Consider the following 14,397-nt stretch of genomic DNA (forward strand, 5'->3'; position numbering starts at 1 on the left):
AAAAAATAAGATTTTAAACCTACCGGTAAATTTTTCTCGTAGTCCGTAGAGGATGCTGGGACTCCGTAAGGACCATGGGGATAGACGGGCTCCGCAGGAGACATGGGCACTTTAAGAAAGACTTTGGATCTGGGTGTGAACTGGCTCCTCCCTCTATGCCCCTCCTCCAGACCTCAGTTAGGGAACTGTGCCCAGAGGAGATGGACAGTACGAGGAAAGGATTTTAGTTAATCCAAGGGCAAGATTCATACCAGCCACACTGTATAACTTGTGTTAAACTAACCAGTTAACAGTATGAAAAACAGTTTTGGTCCAAAACCGATGAAACTATAACATAACCCTTATTTAAGCAATAACTATATACAAGTCTTGCAGAAGTAGTCCGCACTTGGGACGGGCGCCCAGCATCCTCTACGGACTACGAGAAAAAGATTTACCGGTAGGTTTAAAATCTTATTTTCTCTAACGTCCTAGAGGATGCTGGGACTCCGTAAGGACCATGGGGATTATACCAAAGCTCCCAAACGGGCGGGAGAGTGCGGATGACTCTGCAGCACCGATTGAGCAAACCGTAGGTCCTCCTCAGCCAGGGTATCAAACTTATAGAACTTTGCAAAGGTGTTTGACCCCGACCAAGTAGCAGCTCGGCACAGCTGTAGTGCAGAGACCCCTCGGGCAGCCGCCCAAGAAGAGCCCACTTTCCTAGTGGAATGGGCCCTAACCGATTTTGGTAACGGCAATCCTGCCGTAGAATGCGCCTGCTGAATCGTGTTACAGATCCAGCAAGCAATAGTCTGCTTTGAACCAGGAGCGCCAACCTTGTTGGCTGCATACAGGACAAATAGTGCTTCTGTTTTTCTGACTCTAACCGTTCTGGCCACGTAAATTTTCAAAGCCCTGACCACATCCAGGGACTCGGAATCCTCCAGGTCACGCGTAGCCACAGGTACAACTATAGGTTGATTCATATATGAAAGGATGAAACCACTTTAGGTAGGAATTGAGGACGAGTCCGCAATTCCGCCCTATCCACATGAAAACCCAGATAGGGGCTTTTATGTGATAAAATCGCCAATTCAGAGACTCGCCTAGCCGAAGCCAAGGCTAGCAACATGACCACCTTCCAAGGGAGATATTTTAACTCCACTGTTCTGAGTGGTTCAAACCAATGTGACTTAAGGAAACTTAACACCACATTAAAGGTCCCAAGGCGCCACTGGAGGTACAAAAGGAGGCTGAATATGCAGTACTCCCTTTACAAAAGTCTGTACTTCAGGTAGAGAGGCCAATTTCTTTTGAAAGAAAATGGATAAGGCCGAAATCTGAACTTTTATGGAGCCTAATTTTAAGCCCAAATTCACTCCAGTTTGCAGGAAGTGAAGGAGACGACCCAGATGGAAATCCTCCGTAGGATCATTCCTGGCCTCACACCAAGAAACCTATTTTCTCCATATTCGGTGATAATGTTTTGATGTCACGTCCTTCCTAGCCTTTATTCGCGTAGGAATGACCTCATCCGGAATACCTTTTCCCGCTAGGAACCGGCATTCAACCGCCATGCCGTCAAACGTAGCCGCGGTAAGTCTTGGAACAGACAGGGCCCCTGCTGCAGCAGGTCCGTCTTAGAGGAAGAGGCCACGGATCTTCTGTGAGCAATTCCTGTAGATCCGGATACCAAGTCCTTCGTGGCCAATCTGGAACAATGAGGATTGTTCTCACTCTTCTCTGTCTTATTATTCTCAACACCTTGGGTATGAGAGGAAGAGGAGGAAACAGACCGACCGAAACACCCACGGTGTCACCAGGGCATCCACAGCTATCGCCTGAGGATCTCTTGACCTGGCGCAATACCTTTTTAACTTTGTGTTGAGACGGGATGCCATCATGTCTATTTGAGGCAGTCCCCACCGACTTGCGATCTGCACAAAGACTTCCTGATGAAACCCCCACTCTCCCGGATGCAGGTCGTGTCTGCTGAGGAAGTCTGCTTCCCAGTTGTCCACTCCCGGAATGAACACTGCTGACAGTGCTCTTACATGATTTTCCGCCCAGCGAAAAATCCTGGTGGCTTCCGCCATTGCCACCCTGCTTTTTGTGCCACCTTGTCTGTTTACATGAGCTACTGCGGTGACATTGCCCAACTGAATCAGAACTGGTTTGTCACGAAGTAATGCCTCCGCTTGACGGAGGGCGTTGTATATGGCCCTGAACTCCAGGATGTTGATGTGGAGACAAGTCTCTAGACTCGACCAAAGACCTTGGAAATTTCTTCCCTGTGTGACTGCTCCCCAACCTCAGGCTTGCGTCTGGTCACCAGGATCCAGTCCTGAAAGCCGAACCTGCGACCCTCTAGGAGGTGAGCACTCTGCAGCCACCACAGGAGAGACACCTTGGCTCTGGGGGACAGGGTGATCCTCTGATGCATTTGTAGATGTGACCCGGACCACTTGTCCAGTAGGTCCAATTGGAAGGTCCTCGCATGGAACCTGCCGAAGGGAATGGCTTCGTACGATGCCACTATTTTCCCCAGGACTCGAGTGCAGTGATGCACTGACACCTGTTTTGGCTTCAATAGGTTCCTGACCAGAGTCTTGAGCTCCTGAGCTTTGTCCATTGGAAGAAAAACCTTCTTCTGGTCTGTGTCCAGAATCAAGCCCAAGAACGTCAGACGCGTCGTAGGAACCAACTGTGACTTTGGGATATTGAGAATCCAGCCGTGTTGCTGTAACACCTTCAAAGACAGAGACACGCTGTCCAGTAACTTCTCCCGAGATCTCGCTTTTATGAGGAGATTGTCCAAGTATGGGATAATTGTGACCCCTCGCTTGCGCAAGAGCACCATCATTTCCGCCATTACCTTGGTGAAAATCCTCGGGCCGTTGAAAGCCCAAACGGCAACGTCTGAAATTGGTAATGACAATCCTGTACAGCAAATCGCAGGAACGCCTGATGAGGAAATATTGGAACATGAAGGTATGCATCCTTTATGTCCAGGGAAACCATAAAATCCCCCCCCCCTTCCAGGCTGGCGATGTCCACCCTGAGCGATTCCATCTTGAACTCTCTCAAGTATAGGTTCAGGGATTTTAAATTCAAAATGGGTCTGACCGAACCGTCCGGTTTCGGAACCACAAACAGGGTTGAGTAATAACCCTTTCCTTGCTGCAGTAGAGGAACCTTGACCACTACCTGTTGAAGATACAATTTTTGTATTGCATTCAACACTAACTCCATCTCTGAGGGAACCGCCGGTAGAGCAGATTTGAAAAACCGGCGAGGAGGCACCTCTTCGAATTCCAGCTTGTATCCCCGAGAAACAATTTCTATTGCCCAGGGATCCACCTGTGAATGAACCCAGACGTGGCTGAAAAGTCGAAGACGTGCCCCCACTTGAGCGGACTCCCCCAGGGAAGCCCCATGCGGTGGATTTTGCAGAGGCAGGGGAGGACTTCTGTTCCTGGGAACTAGCCATGTGGAGCTTTTTGCCTCTGCCCTTACCTCTGGCAAGAAAGGACGATCCTCGTACTCTTTAGCTTTTATTCGAACGAAAGGACTACATTTGGTAATGAGGCACTTTCTTAGGCTGTGAGGGAACATAAGGCAAAAAATTCGATTTACCTGCCGTAGCTGTGGAGACTAGGTCCGAGAGGCCTTCTCCAAATAACTCCTCACCTTTGTAAGGCAAAGACTCCATATGCCTCTTTGAGTCGGCATCACCCGTCCACTGTCGGGTCCATAAGACTCGCCTAGCAGAAACAGACAAAGCGTTTATTCTGGAACTTCGCAAACAAATGTCTCTTTGAGCATCCCTCATATATAACGCAGCATCTTTTATATGCCCTAGGGTCATTAAAATGGTATCCTTATCTAGGGTCTCAAATTCCGTAGATAAGGAGTCTGTCCATGCTGCGACAGCACTACAAACCCAGGCCGACGCCATTGCCGGTCTAAGAATTGTACCTGAATGTGTGTAAATATGACTTCATGGTAACCTCCTGTTTGCAATCAGCAGCATCCTTGAGGGTAGCCGTATCTTGGTATGGCAGCGCTATCTTTTTTGATAAACGTGTTAATGCCTTGTCCACCTTAGGAGAAGACTCCCATCGTATCCTATCCGTTTGCGGGAAAGGATACGCCATAAGAATCCTTTTGGGAATCTGCAGCCTCTTGTCTGGAGATTCCCAAGCCTTTTCGCACAGCTCGCTCAGCTCATACGAGGATGGAAAAGTGACCTCAGGCTTTTTCTCTTTATACATGTGTACCCTCTTGTCAGGGACAGGGGGTTCCTCTGATGTGCAAAACATCTTTTATTGCAATAATCATATATCGAATGCCCTTAGCCACTTTTGGCTGTAATTTTGCCTCCTCATAGTCGACACTGGAGTCTGAATCCGTGTCAGTATCTGTGTCCATTATTTGGGACAATGTGCGCTTCTGAGACCCAGAAGGTCCCGGTGACACAGGGACAGGCATGGTCTGACTACCTGACTGTTCCCTAGCCTCAGCTTTGTCTAATCTCTTGTGTAATAAATTTACACTAGCACTCAAGGCATTCCACATCTCCATCCATTCCGGTGTCTGCGCTGCCGACGGAGATCTGACATTCATACACTCCCCCTCCTCCTTAGGTGAGCCTTCCACTTCATACATGTCGACACACGCGTACCGACACCCCACACACACAGGGAAGCTCTTATCTGAAGACAGTTCCCCACCAGGCCCTTTGGAGAGACAGTATTCCAGCACACACCCCAGCGCTATATAACCCAGGCAAAACACAGAATGTTTCCCCAGTAGCGCTGAAATAACTTGTTTTTCGCCAGTTATGTGCCCCCCCCCCTGAAAAGCCCACTGTCACCTCAGTAAGCAGGGGAGAGTCCGGGGAGCTTCCTCTCAGCGCTGGTGAGTGCTGAGGGAGAAGCCCCGCCCCCTCGGCGGGGGGCTTCTGTCCCGCTCAAATTATTCAAAAACATGGCGGGGGCTCTTTATATACATGTACAGTGCCCAGCTGTACGTATATATATGCGTTTATGCCATAATAGAGGTTTATATTGCTGCCCAGGGCGCCCCCCCCCTGCGCCCTGCACCCTTACAGTGACTGGAGTGTGTGAGGTGTATGGGAGCAATGGCAGCTGTGCGTTACCTCAGTGAAGATCACGAAGTCTTCTGCCGCCTTTGAAGCCTTCTTTCTTCTCATACTCACACGGCTACTATCTTCGGGCTCTGTGAGGATGGCGGCGCGGCTCTGGGACGAACTCCAGGGTGAGACCTGTGTTCCGACTCCCTCTGGAGCTAATGGTGTCCAGTAGCCTAAGAAACAGGACCTTGAAACTCAGAGAAGTAGGGCTGTTTCTCTCTCTCCTCAGTCCCACGATGCAGGGAGTCTGTTGCCAGCAGTGCTCCCTGAAAATAAAAAACCTAATTAAAATACTTTTAGCAGGAAACTCAGGAGAGCTCCCTGCAGTGCACCCATCTCCTCTGGGCACAGTATCAAACTGAGGTCTGGAGGAGGGGCATAGAGGGAGGAGCCAGTGCACACCCAGAGTCAAAGTCCTTCTTAAAGTGCCCATGTCTCCTGCGGAGCCCATCTATCCCCAAGGTCCTTACGGAGTCCCAGCATCCTCTAGGACGTCAGAGAAACTATGGCAGAGCATGCTGGGGCATGTAGTTTCAATACAGCTGGAGAGCCGCAGGTTGGCCAGGCATGCTGTAATCACTATTAAAGCGGCAAAAAGCAAATGTTTTGGGACAATTTCAGCTCAGACACTTTGTATATTACAGCCAGTTCAGAAAGCCCAATATTCTTCATACAGATTATGTTCAGGAAGCAAATATTTTCACACGTTATCAACAGAAGTTATGAATTTACAGAAGAGTTTCTAGAACTAGCATTTTATAACTTTAGCCCAAAAGGGACAGTATGAAGTCATTTGTGCCCCCCCCCCCCTCCCCCCCAAGTGATAGGTTACTGTTACTGCTATCTTTTACCCATAGAAGTCAGTGCTGCATTGTGGGTAACAAAGCCCACAAAGGAAACTCGGGCCCTCTTATGATACTCTGAGCAGCTTACAGGAGCCAAAAGTCATTCGTATAAGCCAGTGGTATCCAAACGTTCTTGAATCACTGCACCCTAGAGTACTAGCATTTTTTTCAAGGCACCTCTAGTATAGACGTTTCTTAATGATAAAATAAATTTGTGCTTACCCGTCACCCTTGGGTTCAATTATGTGGCGGTGGGCATAGATGTGGTTCTAATTGTGCACATATTTTAGGATTGGCAGCGACCATAGTTTGTTTTGGTTCTGGACCACCAACCCGAGCCACCCCAGGGTGCCTAGACCCACACAGTTTGGGAACAACTGTTAGGCCATCACTACACTGAGAATGTTGTACTTAAAGACCAATACAGCTTTAAACATTTCTAAAGTAATCTACCTACTTAATAGAATTAAGGTCGCAGGACCTCTATCTGTAGGTCTCCTTTAGAAAGCAGATCTTCACAAAACACCCAGACATGCAGACTAGGCAGTCAATCATATACAGACCATTACGCCATCAGCCTAAGGCAGCAGGAGGAGCAGGGCAAATCATTCGCTACTGTTTTCTGGAGGGCTTGGGCAGGAAACCCTAAAGACAACAATAGGATGTTTAATAGGTTAATAGTAAGCACTATAGGTGAAGTAAAACAAAAGCTAATCAAGACAATATGGTCAGAAATTGTTTTGCTTTGTGTCACTATTCACTTTTACTTCACATACAGGGCTTACTATTAACCCATTGTATATTCAGGTTAATGTCTAAGCGAGCTGCTAAACACATAGCTGGATGTTAATACTCTGATATAGAATAGGATGTGTGGCAGGGGGACCATGGTCACAGCTTTGACAGACACCATTACTTATAAAAAGTCACTTTCATGCTGAGGCTCTATCACGGTGAGGTGTCCGCACTATGAGCTGAACATATGCACAGTATAGCCAATGTTACACAAAGTATGGTTAAGCATGTGCAGCTTTAATAACAGGCTATATTTAATAGGTAGCACTGTCACACTGGACTAGTTCCTTTGGTACTTTAGCAATGCTCATCAAGTCCAGGCACTTTGTGCCAGTTAGATATTGAATTTAGTGTATGATTCACAAGGTAATGCAACTTATACCACTTTGACTGACCGAGCCGGGTCACACCCAGGAATGTGTTCTGGGAATGACCCATTTCACACTGCACTTAGACCTGGGATTGATCCAGGACAGCCTCATTTACACTGATCCTGGCAGACACATGTATGACATTAGAAATTTAAATTTTTTTCTGGCTCACATAGAGGTCACAATATGCAAGCAAAGGGAGGGGTGGGGCCTGCTCACAGCATTGCTGCAGTTATGGCCAATGGAGTAGTGTGTATGCCAGAGCTCGTGATTCTTTGTGTTTTACAGCTGTTTGATGCAGCTTGTCACTGTGCAGTATACTGCACATGTAATTTAGGAGGGCTTTTCCTCCACTTTCCCAGGCTCTGGATGATGACACCATTTCTGAGCCAAAGAAAGCTCCAATGAGAGGCCGTTTTAACAGTCCCGTGTACTGAATGCCGGGTAGTGCCAATTCACACCGCACCCCGGATTGATTCCGGATTCAACCCAGGTCGAGACCTGGGATGAAATGCTGGGACGCTCGACCCGGGATATTCTTTCAGGACCCTTTCACACTGAGCAAATTCCCAGGTTGACACGCGTTCATGTGCAGTAACCAGGAAATATTTGTAAGTCTTAAAGGGGTAGATCGTTCTGGGATATTCATACATAGGAAGTCATTTGCAATTACCTTTGCCTCGGTAAAAGCTCTACTGTTCAATTAGCCAAACATATCTCTAGCTTAAATGTTCAGTGTGTAGAATTTAGTGTAGCAGATCTAGAGCTAGATATATTTCAATATAATAGTTTTGAATGTAATTTATAATTTCCTGTAGCATTGAGTCTGTTTGCAAGGCGTTCTTCTGCCTTCTCCAGATCGACAGGATGAACACAATTGGCGCACTGCTGTGCAGAGCTCAAATTACATTTTAGAAGGCATGGTTTCTTGATGCTAATTAAGGCCCTCATTCCAAGTTGTTCGCTCTCTAGCTGCTTTTAGCAGCATTGCACATGCTAAGCCGCCACCCTCTGGGAGTGTATCTTAGCATAATTGCGAACGAAAGATTAGCAGATTTGCGAATAGAAATCTCTTAGCAGTTTCTGAGTAGCTCCAGACTTACTCAGCCATTGCGATCAGTTCAGTCAGTTTCGTTCCTGGTTTGACGTCACAAACACCCCCAGCGTTCGCCCAGACACTCCCCCGTTTCTTCAGACACTCCCGCGTTTTTCCCTAAACGCCAGCGTTTTTTCGCACACTCCCATAAAACAGCCAGTTTCCGCCCAGAAACACCCACTTCCTGTCAATCACCAGAATGATGAGAAATCCTCGTTATGCCGTGAGTAAAATACCCAACTCTTGTGTAAAATAACTAAGCGCATGCACTCTGCGAACCTTGTGCATGCGCAGTAAGCGACTAATCGCAATATAGCGAAATTCGGCAACGAGCAAACAACTCAGAATGAGGGCCTAAGTGAGTAGGTGTACAAACAGCCTGCAGATTGGTAAACTAACCCTTATTGATTTCAAGGAGGCAGGGGACATGCCCCTTACCAACACGGGTAGATTTGAATTTGGATAAGTGGCTGTGAGCTCAGAAAGTGTATTTCCTCTTGAACATCCTAAAGTAGATTTAACACCCGATTTTACTGAATCTCTTATGTGGTGTATTTCCAATGCATTCATTTAATAGTGGTCCTGTGCAGGACATCAACTTGCGTCCAAGACACCTGCATCTGTTTGTATCCTGTGACTACCACATAAGTATTTAACGCTCATCAGTTCTCCAGCTGTCCCAAGTTTGAGCTTTCGACAAGGTGTAATGGAGGCAGAGGTCGCTGGAGGTGTGGGATGTTATGCTGGCCAATTTTGGACATTTAAAAAAGGTGCAATCACTTACAAGGCATGGTTTTGCCTTGCAAGTGTTTGCCCCTTGGGGAAAAAACAAAACAAAAACCACCACACACACACCATCTGAGATTCGCCAGCATGCTGCACCTCTAGCAGTCTCAGACTCCATTACAGTAAGGAAGTAACCAGCAGGTGCTACAACAGAGTGACCACATACCCAGAACAACTTAAGGGGCTAGCGTAGGTGCTGGTAGTAGTAGGGACTTTTCCTCTTGAAATACAATACAAGGGCAGAGATTGAAATTTCCACCACCTCCTGCCCACAGTATTTTAATGTTGCTGGCGACAAGTTCATTCCAGGGGTAGCGAGCTGAAATGAGCGTAAAGAGACCTGCTTGGCCGGACAAACGGGTCTTTTCACGCTCATGCCCATTACTTTAGTCAGATTTAGGCGCTTTACTCACCTAAACCAGAGTGTAATGGGAGCAGTGCGATAAGTAGGGGCAGTTGAAAATCACCCCTCACTTTAAATGTTATCACCCCCCCGATATCCCATCTAAATCCCCCCCAAGTAGTCAATGGGGGGTAATTCTGAGTTGATCGCAACAGGAACTTTATTAGCAGTTGGGCAAAACCATGTGCACTGCAGGGGAGGCAGATATAACATGTGCAGAGAGCGAGATAGATTTGGGTGTGACGAGTTAAATCTGCAATCTAAATTGCAGTGTAAAAGTAAAGGAGCCAGTATTTACCCTGCACAGAAACAAAATAACCCACCCAAATCTAACTCTGCAAATGTTATATCTACACCCCTGCAGTGCACATGGTTTTGCCCAACTGCTAAAAAATTTCCTGCTGCGATCAACTTGGAATTAACCCCAATATCAGGTTCACTCATGGTGAAGCCAAAAGTATACCCCAGGAGTGGTAAAGCAAGACCATACAGTTTGCTCACAAATAGTTAACACTACTGAGAACTGACTGAGGTAGCAAGTCCATCCGTTAACTCGGTGTTGTGAAAAGACTTAAATAAAAATATTCCTATCAGGGCGAGGATTGCTTTTTACTTTATATAAAAAGATTCCTTTTTTATACAAAGTGGTATTTAAATGATGCCTTTAAAGCTGCACTACCACCCACTTCCCTGCAGCCAGGGCTCTTCCATTTTATTTTATTTTTTACAGCTTGGATAATAGCCAAAAAGCATGCACACAGGAAGACCAATCCAGTCCCAATAAAGAGGTTGGTGCTTGGGATTGGTCTTCCTAATCACACTCCCTTCTCACAACATTCCAAAGGTCTAACAATATTCGTATTGCTGCTGCATGTGGCAGCATCCTAGGGAACCCGATCGGGTTCCTCGAGCTACCCAATCACCTTTTGCCTTGTGTTAGTAATGGTGTTAAACACATACTGTACTAAATAACAAACCCACAAGTGTAAATGTGCTTAACAATTGTTACATTTTGGAGTGCTTGACAGCAGTTCAGTGGTCTACTCAGGTCAATCGAAGTGCATTGTAAAGCAATTAAACTTTTTATACATGTGCCTTGCCTGAAGATAACACCTTGTTTTGTACAGGCCACATGTAAATAGTGAAATGTCCGTTTCAAGATGGCTCATTTTGACTGTAAAGACACTAGACTATGAGAACGATAATCTTTTTAAAAAGATCTATTGTTCATATTGTCTGGTGCGTATGCCTGAACGATGTGCGCATCTGCAGGTTGTTCTCATTCAGGCATCATCTACAGAACATGCAGCTCAACTTTAACTATATAGTTGAGCTGCAAGTTCGGGGAGTGCGGGGGGGGGGGCGACATCACTGAATAATATTAATCGATCTTTCAGTGGGCAAGATTCAAGTGTTCTGTACCCTGGCAGCCAGTAGTTGGCGCCTAATGACGCCATTAATGTAGCTACGTTTTTTGCACCCAGACACTTTTCCCCCCGATTGCGCCCATTAGTTTAATCAGTTTTAGCCAATTTACGTGGCTAAAACAGACACTTATGGGCGCGATAAGGGAGATTAATTGTATATCACCCACTGCAATCTCATCAGTTTAGACGGGGAGCGATAACATTTGAATTCGCTCCCAGTGTATAGGTGGGTACTCATGGAGAGATCCATGCTTAAAATCTAAGCAATCTGACTAGATTGCTTAGATTTTAAAGCACAGATCACTCGTGTGTACCCCCCTCAGTGATAGCGATGTGTGGCCCCGCACATCGCTTTCACCAGTGCTAGATTGGCCTGCATGCAGGCCAATCTAGCACGTCCGTCGCTCATTTCACCCGCTGGGTGGAATGAGCGGCCCGCATACTCCCCCGCATCGTTCAGCACACATCTCTGTCAATATGGGCCTTTAATGCACTGGCAATATCCCTTAACTAGCCATCAGTGATATAGAGCAGATTGCCAATTAGGGGAGGGTGCACAGTATGTAAGGAACTTAGTCTAACAATATGACAAATACTGATGAAATCACAAGTTAACCAAAAATAAGATTTTAAACCTACCGGTAAATCTTTTTCTCCTAGTCCGTAGAGGATGCTGGGGACTCCGTAAGGACCATGGGGTATAGACGGGCTCCGCAGGAGACATGGGCACCTAAAAGAACTTTCTATTATGGTGTGCACTGGCTCCTCCCTCTATGCCCCTCCTCCAGACCTCAGTTAGAGAACTGTGCCCAGAGGAGACGGACAATACGAGGAAAGAATTTTGTTAATCTAAGGGCAAGATTCATACCAGCCCACACCAATCATACCATATAACCTGGAATACACCTAACCAGTTAACAGTATGAACAAACAGTATCGGTCCAAGACCGATTCTAACTAACATAACCCTTATGTAAGCAATAACTATATACAAGTCTTGCAGATTTTCCGAACTGGGACGGGCGCCCAGCATCCTCTACGGACTAGGAGAAAAAGATTTACCGGTAGGTTTAAAATCTTCTTACGTCCTAGAGGATGCTGGGGACTCCGTAAGGACCATCGGGTTTATACCAAAGCTCCCAATCGGGTGGGAGAGTGCGGATGACTCTGCAGTACCGACTGAGCAAATGCTAGGTCCTCCTCAGCCAGAGTATCAAACTTGTAGAATTTAGCAAAAGTGTTTGACCCTGACCAAGTTGCTGCTCTGCAAAGCTGTAATGCAGAGACGCCCCGGGCAGCCGCCCAAGAAGAGCCCACCTCCCTAGTGGAATGGCCTTTACTGAATGTGGTAACAGCAATCCAGCCGTAACATAAGCCTGCTGAATTGTGTTAGATCCAGCGAGCAATAGTCTGCTTCGAAGCAGGCGCGCCAATCTTGTTGGCAGCATACAGGACAAACAATGCATCGGTTTTCCTAATTCTAGCCGTCCTGGCTACATACATTTTTAAGGCCCTGACTACATCCAGGGACATGGAATCCTCCAAGTCACTCGTAGCCACAGGCACTACTATAGGTTGGTTCATATGAAATGAAGACACCACCTTGGGTAAAAATTGAGGACGAGTCCTCAATTCTGCTCTATCCACATGAAAAATCAAGTAAGGGCTCTTGTAAGACAAGGCCGCCAATTCTGACACACGCCTCGCAGATGCCAAGGCTAACATGACCACCTTCCAGGTGAGAAATTTTAACACCGTTTTAAGGGGTTCAAACCAGTGTGATTTAAAGGAACTGCAATACCACGTTCAGGACCCATGGTGCCACTGGGGGCACAAAAGGAGGCTGGATGTGCAGTACTCCCAATACAAAAGTCTGGACTTCTGGAAGAAAAGCCAATTCCTTCTGAAAGAATATTGACAAAGCCGAAATCTGTACTTTAACAGAGCCTAACTTTAGGCCCATATCCACTCCTGTCTGTAGGAAGTGGAGAAAACGACCCAGATGGAAATCTTCCGTAGGAGCATTCTTGGTTTCACACCAAGAGACATATTTCCGCCAGATACGGTGATAAAGTTTTGACGTCCCCTCCTTCCTAGCCTATATTAGAGTAGGTATGACCTCCTCCGGAATACCCTTCTCCGCTAGGATCCGGTGTTCAACCGCCATGCCGTCAAACGTAACCGCGGTAAGTCTTGGAACAGACAGGGCCCCTGCTGTAACAGGTCCTCTCTTAGAGGAAGAGGCCAAGGATCTTCTGTGAGCATCTCCTGAAGATCTGAGTACCAGGCCCTTCGAGGCCAGTCTGGAACAATGAGTATTGTCTGTACTCTTTTCCGTCTTATGATTCTCAACACTTTTGTGATGAGAGGAAGCGGAGGAAACACATAGACCGACTGGAACACCCATGGCGTTACCAGAGCGTCTACTGCTATTGCCTGAGGGTCCCGGGACCTGGCACAATACCTCCAAAGCTTCTTGTTGAGGCGTGACGCCATCATGTCTATTTGAGGAACTCCCCAGAGACCCGTTATCTCTGCAAAGACTTCTTGATGAAGTCCCCACTCTCCTGGATGGAGATCGTGTCTGCTGAGGAAGTCTGCTTCCCAGTTGTCCACTCCCGGAATGAAGACAGCTGACAGAGCGCTTACGTGATTTTCCGCCCAGCTAAGAATCCTGGTGGCTTCCGCCATCGCGACTCTGCTTCTTGTCCCGCCTTGGCGGTTCACATGAGCTACTGATGTGACATTGTTTGATTGAATCAGAACCGGTAGGTTGCGGTGAAGATTCTCCGCTTGTCGAAGGCCGTTGTATATGGCCCTTAGCTCCAACACGTTAATGTGTAGACAGGACTCCTGGTCTGACCATAGTCTTCCTTGGGTGACTGCTCCCCATCCTTGGAGGCTCGCGTCCGTGGTTACCAGGATCCAGTCCTGAATGCCAAATCTGCGACCCTCTAGAAAGTGAGCACTTTCTAGCCACCATAGGAGACACCCTGGCCCTGGGGGACAGTGCTATTTTTTGATGTAATTGTAGATGGGACCCGGACCATTTGTCCAGAAGATCCCATTGAAACGTCCTTGCATGGAACCTGCCGAAGGGAATGGCCTCGTAAGTTGCCACCATTTTCCCCAGAACCCGAGTGCATTGATGAGCTGACACTCTTTTCGGCTTTAGTAGTTCTCGGACCATGTTCTGGAGGTCCTGGACTTTTTCCAACGGGAGGAAAACTTTATTTTGTTCCGTGTCCAGTATCATGCCTAGGAACGGTAGTAGAGTTGTCGGAACCAACCGTGACTTTGGTAGATTGAGAATCCACCCATGTTGTTGAAGCACTATCTGAGAGAGTGACACGTTCTCCAGTAATTGCTCTCTTGATCTCGCTTTTATCAGGAGATCGTCCAAGTATGGGATAATTGTGACTCTTTGCTTGCGCAGGATCACCATCATTTCCGCCATTAACTTGGTGAAAATCCTCGGGGCCGTGGACAGCCCAAACGGCAACATCTGAAACGGATAATGACAATCCTGTACCACGA

At 47.0% G+C, this 14,397-nt stretch overlaps 1 protein-coding gene across 5 annotated transcripts in view; it reads right to left on the minus strand.

Annotated features, from left to right (window-relative positions):
• Positions 1-14,397, minus strand: part of MARCHF7 (membrane associated ring-CH-type finger 7) — a 137,696-nt gene that overhangs the window by 99,075 nt on the left and 24,224 nt on the right. The window contains exon 2 of one of the 5 annotated variants that reach the window (XM_063933670.1): positions 6,546-6,627. The exons of the other annotated variants lie outside the window; for them this stretch is intronic. The gene's annotated coding sequence lies outside the window, so the exon portion shown is untranslated. The remainder of the gene's footprint in view (positions 1-6,545; positions 6,628-14,397) is intronic. 5 annotated transcript variants of the gene reach the window in all.

The sequence above is a fragment of the Pseudophryne corroboree genome, chromosome 7, assembly GCF_028390025.1.
Source record: "Pseudophryne corroboree isolate aPseCor3 chromosome 7, aPseCor3.hap2, whole genome shotgun sequence".
Classification (NCBI taxonomy): domain Eukaryota; kingdom Metazoa; phylum Chordata; class Amphibia; order Anura; family Myobatrachidae; genus Pseudophryne; species Pseudophryne corroboree.